The sequence below is a fragment of the Chelonia mydas genome, chromosome 6, assembly GCF_015237465.2.
Source record: "Chelonia mydas isolate rCheMyd1 chromosome 6, rCheMyd1.pri.v2, whole genome shotgun sequence".
NCBI classification, from domain to species: domain Eukaryota; kingdom Metazoa; phylum Chordata; order Testudines; family Cheloniidae; genus Chelonia; species Chelonia mydas.
In genome coordinates, this window is record NC_051246.2 from 43,193,024 (window position 1) to 43,200,584 (window position 7,561).

At 39.3% G+C, this 7,561-nt stretch overlaps 1 long non-coding RNA gene across 2 annotated transcripts in view; it reads left to right on the forward strand.

The window, feature by feature from the left end:
- The window catches only part of LOC122466330, a 106,108-nt gene extending 102,269 nt beyond the window's left edge, over positions 1-3,839 (forward strand). For both annotated transcript variants that reach the window (XR_006291747.1, XR_006291748.1), the window contains exons 2-3: positions 636-750; positions 3,505-3,839. This is a non-coding gene — a long non-coding RNA (uncharacterized LOC122466330). The remainder of the gene's footprint in view (positions 1-635; positions 751-3,504) is intronic.
- Positions 3,840-7,561: the final 3,722 nt, after the last annotated feature.

Genomic DNA, 7,561 nt, shown 5'->3' on the forward strand with positions numbered 1-7,561 from the left:
GGGCATGAGTTCCTCAAATGACTCTCTGTTTCTTCCCAATTCTGAAAATTGCCTAAAGATTAGAATGAAAGAGGTAAAGAGAAAGGCAAGCGAGAGTCCTTTTGTAATATTTTCAAACATCAGACAGACAAAGTAAGACACTGAACATGGGGAATGCACTCACATGTCCCAGACATGTCAGGAGCTCTTTAATATTAGCAGTGTTATCACTAAATACACAGATTTTCAAGTTTGATCTTGATTTATGCATTTTTACCTGACGCTTGCCCCCTTTTGGAATTGCCCATCTCTTGAATGCATAAATAAGACGTTATTGCATGTACACAAAAGGATAGGAGTGTGTTGACTGTCATAAACTAGAGCTGGAATGCACTTTTTCCAAGTATAGTGCACGAGAGGGATCGCATAAAGAAAATGTCTGTATAGTAATGGATCCAAGCCTCAAAAGTCTTATCTGTTTCTAAACTTCCAACAACCCAAAGTCTGGTCTGTAGTCATCCAAAGTTTTTGTCTGGGTCCATCTCTAGAAATTATTTATAAGTTATACTTATAAGAAATTATTTCAATGGACCATCACTAAAGTTTTTAAAAGATGTGTAATTCAATAAATCATGAAATTCCAATTTTAATTGCAGAAAATCAACTTGGCACTTGAAACACTGCGTCATAGGATGGCAGAACCCTGTGTGGCACGACCAGTGGAGAAATTTTCATCAATGATCCTTCATCAACTATTGTAGATGCAGAGAGGTATGGATGGGTTCTACTGAATTGGAGACCTGAGCAGCTAAAGGCCCGTGTAAACAAGCTAACTAAAAATGTGCTATTAACAAAAGCATGAAACGCTGTTGTTAAACACTGAAAATCTATACTTCATATACCTACACTAGAAATGGTTCAGCTGGTTTGCCAACAAATGCTTTGACACCCCAAACCAATGCAGAAAGATAAAGATGGTGGTACTCTATGAAAAAGGAATGGAATTAAGTCAAACCAGGTGGCTACAGAAATGTATATATTAAATTATTTAAGGTGCTACTGAAGTATAAATGTTTGTTATCTGAGTATACTTACCTGCTTTGCCATCTATTTCAAAAGTGCTAAGTAATGACTAAGAAATATTATTATGACTTTTTATTGAGATAAGAATGAATAGATGGAACACCCACCCATAATTTAATAATTGACCTGTGATTATACCAATATATTCCCAAATGTTCAATACAATTTTGGTTTAAAATCCCTAACTGTCATACTACTGCATATTAACGCTATTTGTCTCTGCTGAGCTCACACAAGCTTGTTTCACAGCTCCCTTATTCTGAATTTCAGTTGCAAGGGTGTGAAAGCCCAGGGAGTGTCTTGTTTTTCTGCTTGTCTGCTCTTTGGTTGTAATCCTGAACATATAGTCCCTGATATTAAAGAAAGTACATATCACACTAAGACCAAAGAGCATGGAAGAATCTGAAGACAGAAACATGTAGGGATAGCAAAATACTTATACAGTTCTGGGGAAGAGACTGTGATTTTAAAACTTTGGAGGTGGGTTAATATTGTTGCTAGGGAAGGATCTGCCCCTTCACTGGCTCAAGGGAAGGAAGAGTGGATGGGTAGAGAGCAGAGGCCTAGAAAGGTTTTGAAGGTTTTTTTCTGACTTTTATTTCTGGGAAAGAAAGGGCATTGACAACAGCAGCTGCCTGTAGCAAAAACTTCCTCTTTTTTACACTTGACTTCTAATATGGATTCTAGGCATGATTCAGCAAATGGGAAGGGAAGCGAGATTTTCCTCAGCATGGACTGGCATAGCATTAGAAAAACAATACAGAGGGAGACATTGAATAAAGTAAGGGGCTTCCTTTAATGTGGTCCATATAACATATGGTTCTAATCAAACATGTATGATACTTAATTTTCAAGGATTTTATGGGGCAATGAGTCATTCACCGAGATTCAGAATCTGTGCAACAAGGACATCTAGGCTCACTTGGAAAAGGTTGTGCACTCACTCACATTTGCCTGCTGGGCTCAGAATGAAAATCAAACCTGAAATCTGCAGATACGTATAATTTGGAGATGGGTCTTATACTCACATCACAAAACCAGGGCCGGCTCCAGCGTTTTTGCCACCCCAAGCGGCAAAAAAACAGAAACAAACAAAACCTTGCCGCCGAACACGGAGGCGGAGTGGTGGTGGAGCCGCCGAATTGAGAGAAAATAACTTTGTGAGCCCAGAACAAAAATAAATTACATGTAGTGCTTAAATGTTTTCTTATTGCAGACATCTTCCTTGACTTTAATTCACCTCTCCTTAAACTGCTGACTCTACACAGCTTTAACGAGAGAGAGAGAGAGAGAGAGAGAGAGAGAGAGATGCTTTCCTTAGCATCACAATGCCAAGAAGGCTCTGGGGAATGTGATACATACATTCACCATCTTCTGAGAGCGGTCTGTCTTTTTAAGTTTAGACCAATGTTTTCAAACCTGAGTACTGAACATTAGGCAGCTAAATCTATAGTTCATCATCTAACTCAGTGGCCTAATTTTTCAACGGTGTTGAGCTTGAAGTCAGTGAGAGCTGCAGAAGTTCCGCCCTTCCGTAAACCAGGGTATGAGTGTTCCTCAATAAGGATTAAAGTGCCTAACTTGAGGCACTCACATTTGAAATTTTTCAACTAAATGCACTTTTTTGCAATATAATAACCTGAATAATTAGCCTGTTAGCAACTCCCCTGCCAACGATTTTGGAGGATATTCATTGCCAAACAGACTCTGTGTAGAATAGACATTTATACATATCGCCTCATGTATTGGCAAGTCAAATAAAATAAATAAAGGCAGAGATCTAAATGAGATCTAAAGGAAATGAAGCATCGGCAGATATCCATTATTTTACACTCTCGCTGATAAAACTCTTATTACGTGCCATTCTATTGATGGAAATGCTCACACAGTGGTGGATATTATCTACTGTACCAAAGATACACACAACTCCCAAATTAGAGATCATAAAAAAGTACTACAAGTACACCAGCATCCATTCTGGTGACCATACTGCATTCTTTGCAAGTGCAAAGGCACGCTGGATATTCATAAACAGAGAAACAGACCTCTGCCTTCTGAAAAAATGGAGACTGGAGACATAGTTTGAGCCAGAAGTGACTCCTTCCATCCATGTTTGTGGGTCATGGGACTCTGACTGATCTGGGGTTGGCACTTCCTTTTCTGTGAGTGTGGTAGTTGTCATATTTTGGCATATGATTAAAACAGTTTAGTGTTGAAATATAACTGGAATGTGGATACTTTCAAGCAATTTAAGGTGAGTAACTACAGTAATGGATTAATCTTTTGGATTACAATCACCTTTTCTTAGACAGCCACTGCTGATAAGAATATTTTGGAAATTCGATGCAAGAGAGGACTGCATTGCCAGTCAGACTTGAAATAATGCTGCAGATTCTGGATAACAGTGCAATGTGTTTACAATTTTAATTTTCTTTTTTATAGGATGGAATCACCAAACTCATGTATCCACTTCTCCTCACCAGAGAAGTCAGTTAATGTTGTCCCCTCTGCCAGAAAAAAAACCACTTTGAGAGGATTATTTAGAAGGAGAAGAAGAGGTCTCATGCTTTATAATAAATTGCTGTTGCTGGTTTCTGCAGACTTTTCTGAAGGGTGCACAGAATGCTAAACGGAAGTGGAAGGATAGATTTCTACAATGTAACGTGTTCTGCTGCTGTGCATGAGAATGTGAGGGGGTTCCCATTTCTGCACTAAAGTTTTAATAATGCTTCATTTTCTCTTAAGATTATCTGAGATGGAGGAGACTCATCCCCTGTGAGCCCTGTGTTAATTATGCTGTTTATGATAATAAATTTCTAGATTATTTTGGATGATTTGAGTTCTGAGTCTTTTCTCATATATATCTGAGTGCATCTGCATGTTTTAACATATGAAAATTGCTCTGGTGTATTCTTGTTAAATTGCATGGTAATAACTATAACAATAGCCCACGTAAATTATGAGTGTACAGACTTACTTGTCCTTGCTTCAGCTAATTATCTTTCACTCAGGTTCACTTTCTTCATGCTGTCACTTGAGATGTCCATTTTGTACCCTCTAACTCTACAATAGCAGTAGCTACAATACATTTCCCAATAATATAGTGAGTTACAGTGTGGTGGGGAAAAGTCAACAAGAGTTTAATGAACTGAAGCCAAAGAAATTTTACTCCCTAGAAAGGTTTCAGAGTAGCAGCCATGTTAGTCTGTATCCGCAAAAAGAAAAGGAGGACTTGTGGCACCTTAGAGACTAACCAATTTATTTGAGCATAAGCTTTCGTGAGCTACAGCTCACTTCATCGGATGAAATGAGCTGTAGCTCACGAAAGCTTATGCTCAAATAAATTTGTTAGTTTCTAAGGTGCCACAAGTCCTCCTTTTCTTTTTACTCTCTAGAAAAGGACAGATGATTTCGCGACATGAAATCCTCAGTAACTGTATGGAAAGGACTTACTCTATAATGAATAAAGGCCTAGAGTTTCAAACTCAGATGCCTAAATTCAGACACCCTAGTCCTGATCCCAAGACTTGATGGGCTTTGGATCCACGTTTAGGTCCTGATCCTTCAATCAGCTCTATGCAGGAGGGATCCTGCACCATTGCAGAGGTTCCCTGCAGGATCAGGGCCTAGGACACCAAAATAAAAATGATGTGATTTTTGTCAGACGTGCTGAACACTGGCAAGTTTCTAATGATTTTAGCTTAGCAGATTGAAAATATCAGCTCACTTTTATCAGGTGCCTAAAAACAGATTTAGGTGCCCAGCTATAGGCACCCATGCCTGGAAATGTTTGTCTGGGTCCTTCCTTATTATCAGGACCCTTTTTTTATTTCATTTTAACATATGTAAATTAAAATTTTTCTTCCTTCTTTCACTTTCTCCTCAAAATAAGACAAATGTAGAAATGAAGATCCATAATTCTGTTCCTCAAGATACTACTGGTTTTAAGCACCTGTAGCATCTAATTCACTCACTTCAGTACTTAGTTACTAATATCCTTGCATATACAATGATCTTTTTCCTGAAGCTTGTTTGTCTTGTCTGGATGCAGTGTGTATTACAAAGAAAATGGACACATTATCTGATTGCAATAGTAAGCTGACAGTACCACTGCTGGCTTTGCACCTCTGTCATTATCATTGATTGGCTTGTCACTGGAGATAAAAATAGGTCATTCTTAGTAATTGCTGAACCTTAATTCTAACTTGTAGAATCTTTTTCCTGGGACAAATCATTGGAGGGATTTGTAGAAAAGATCTATAAGTTCACTGAGACACCCCCCTGCAAGTGGAGATATTGAATTGATGCTACACTTTGATCTTAGCAAAGAGAGAACATTTGAAATGTCCTAGTGGGCCTTTAGCAGATGTCTCATATGGAGTTATTATAATTTGAACACCCTGAAGAGGAGTGTACTACAGACAAAGGATTGTTAATTATTGCTTTACTTACCAAAACCACTCAAAATGTACAGATATATGCAAGAGAGTCAAACTCAAGCAGCTAGTATTTAGACACAAGTAAAGGAGCAGGGCCCATCTAAACCTGACTGGTAACCTGAGCTCCACCTGCCATCACTGTCTGAGTCTGCAAGTACCTGTACCTGAGTTAATTTTTATGCATTCCTTTCATATCCCTTCAAAGGTAATTCATCTAAAACCATAAATTATTGTCCTGGCAATTGTTAGTTTGGATATTTTAGTTTTGATCTCTAGGTTAATTTCATGCATAATCACTGGCACCAGGGAAGTATTTTCTTCATTTTTAATATGTAAATGTTTGAAAAAATATATTGGTAAGCGTTCTCAGTTAGTGCATTTGCTGTCTCATTATAATCAGATTCTTTTATGCTGTGCAGTGTCTGGCATAATCCAGAAAGAGAGTGATAAATAAGAAAAGCACCACTCATGAATTTTCAAATACTAGTAAGATGTCCCTTTTCTGTGCAAAGGCAATGAATTTCACTCCTGGTCTTGCGAACCAGGGGAAAGCCCTGCTTAGAGCAGGCTGAGTTATTTCACAAGAGGATCTTTGCACCACCTTTGTGCCATAGAAAGGGACACCAGGCCATCCCCAAATAAGCCAGTATGATTTGTTTTGGGTATGGATTGGAGGAACAAGGAGGCTTTCATTGAATTTGTAACTACCCTGATCCAGTAATCCAGAAACCCCATGACGATGGTGTTCAGGATGGTGGTGGAATCCTTCTGCCTGCCTGCAGGTTGGAGGAGTAAATTTTCCCATCAATCCCATTGGAGATTCCACCACAGTGAATAACTCAGGCTATGTATCCAGAAGGTGAATTTCACCCTCAGTGATTTGTAATTGATTTTTGGCAGCTCAGTAAACTGCAGCCTCACTGAATCAATGGCCCTCCCCAGCAAAATTGGGGTATCAATTGAGTAGTATCAATTAGGGCTCAGTTCTTCCGGAATTCTGCGCACAGGATTCCCATTGAAAGAAAAAGAGCTGTGCTTGCAGGTTTGTGAACCTTAGCCAACATTCCAAATCCTCATTTAAAATGTCATCATCGAGGGCAGATTGTACTGCAGCTCTTTCCTGAGTACTGCCAATGAGACCCACCTCCACTAAGATGATGCAGAAGCTTGGTTGTGCTATCACAGTGAAATGTCACTATGGGTTTTTTTAAAAAGGTCTTGCTTTAACTAAAATTGCACAGTTTTATTTATCCTCACCCCTGTGGGCGAGGGAGGTGCATTTATCTCCATTTTACAGTGGGAAAACTGAGGCATAGACTCACTAAAGGTTTGGCTACACAAGTATTAAGTTTGCAGCAAGCTGGGGTATGAATCTACCCCATAGAAGACTGCTGCACTCTAACTGTCCATGTGCACCCTACTGACGCACATTAACACTTAGTTAATGCACTTTGATCTAGCCCTGCGTCAAAGAGGACTAGATCAAAGCACTTCCCTTGATGCCTTGAGCAATTTGCTCCAAACTTTTTGGCGGCCTTAGAACATTTTCTCTTTTCCCACCTACATGTGAATTAAAAAAGCAAACCCAGCTTCATAGTGTCTCCAATGTCAATGTAGAGATTTCCTTTTTGTCATTCCGTATTGCTCTTTAGAAGAGATGTATTTTTAGTAACATATGAAGCATAAAAGCAGCTCCTGCATCTTTCTGTATCACAGTTTAATCCAACTGTTTTTCTGTTTCATTAGCTCCAACACAATTCTGCTGAAAAGAAATATAAACTATTACACAGGCTAGTTTTTTCAAATAAAATTTCAGGCAGCACCGCATATACTTGTCATGTGTATTTAGCAGCTCACAGTAGGGTCCCACCCACCTCACATGATCAGGCTCTAAGGCAAATGATCAGGATCAGGGCCTACGACTGAAGGAGGCCCTGATGCAGCAATGAGTTAGTAGTCAGGCAGTCGGCACAATTGCTGCTAGCTGGCCACTTGTTGCTGGCACAGGACGCATTGAGGATACGTACCCCGGGCTCACGACGAGCACGTCACATCATGTT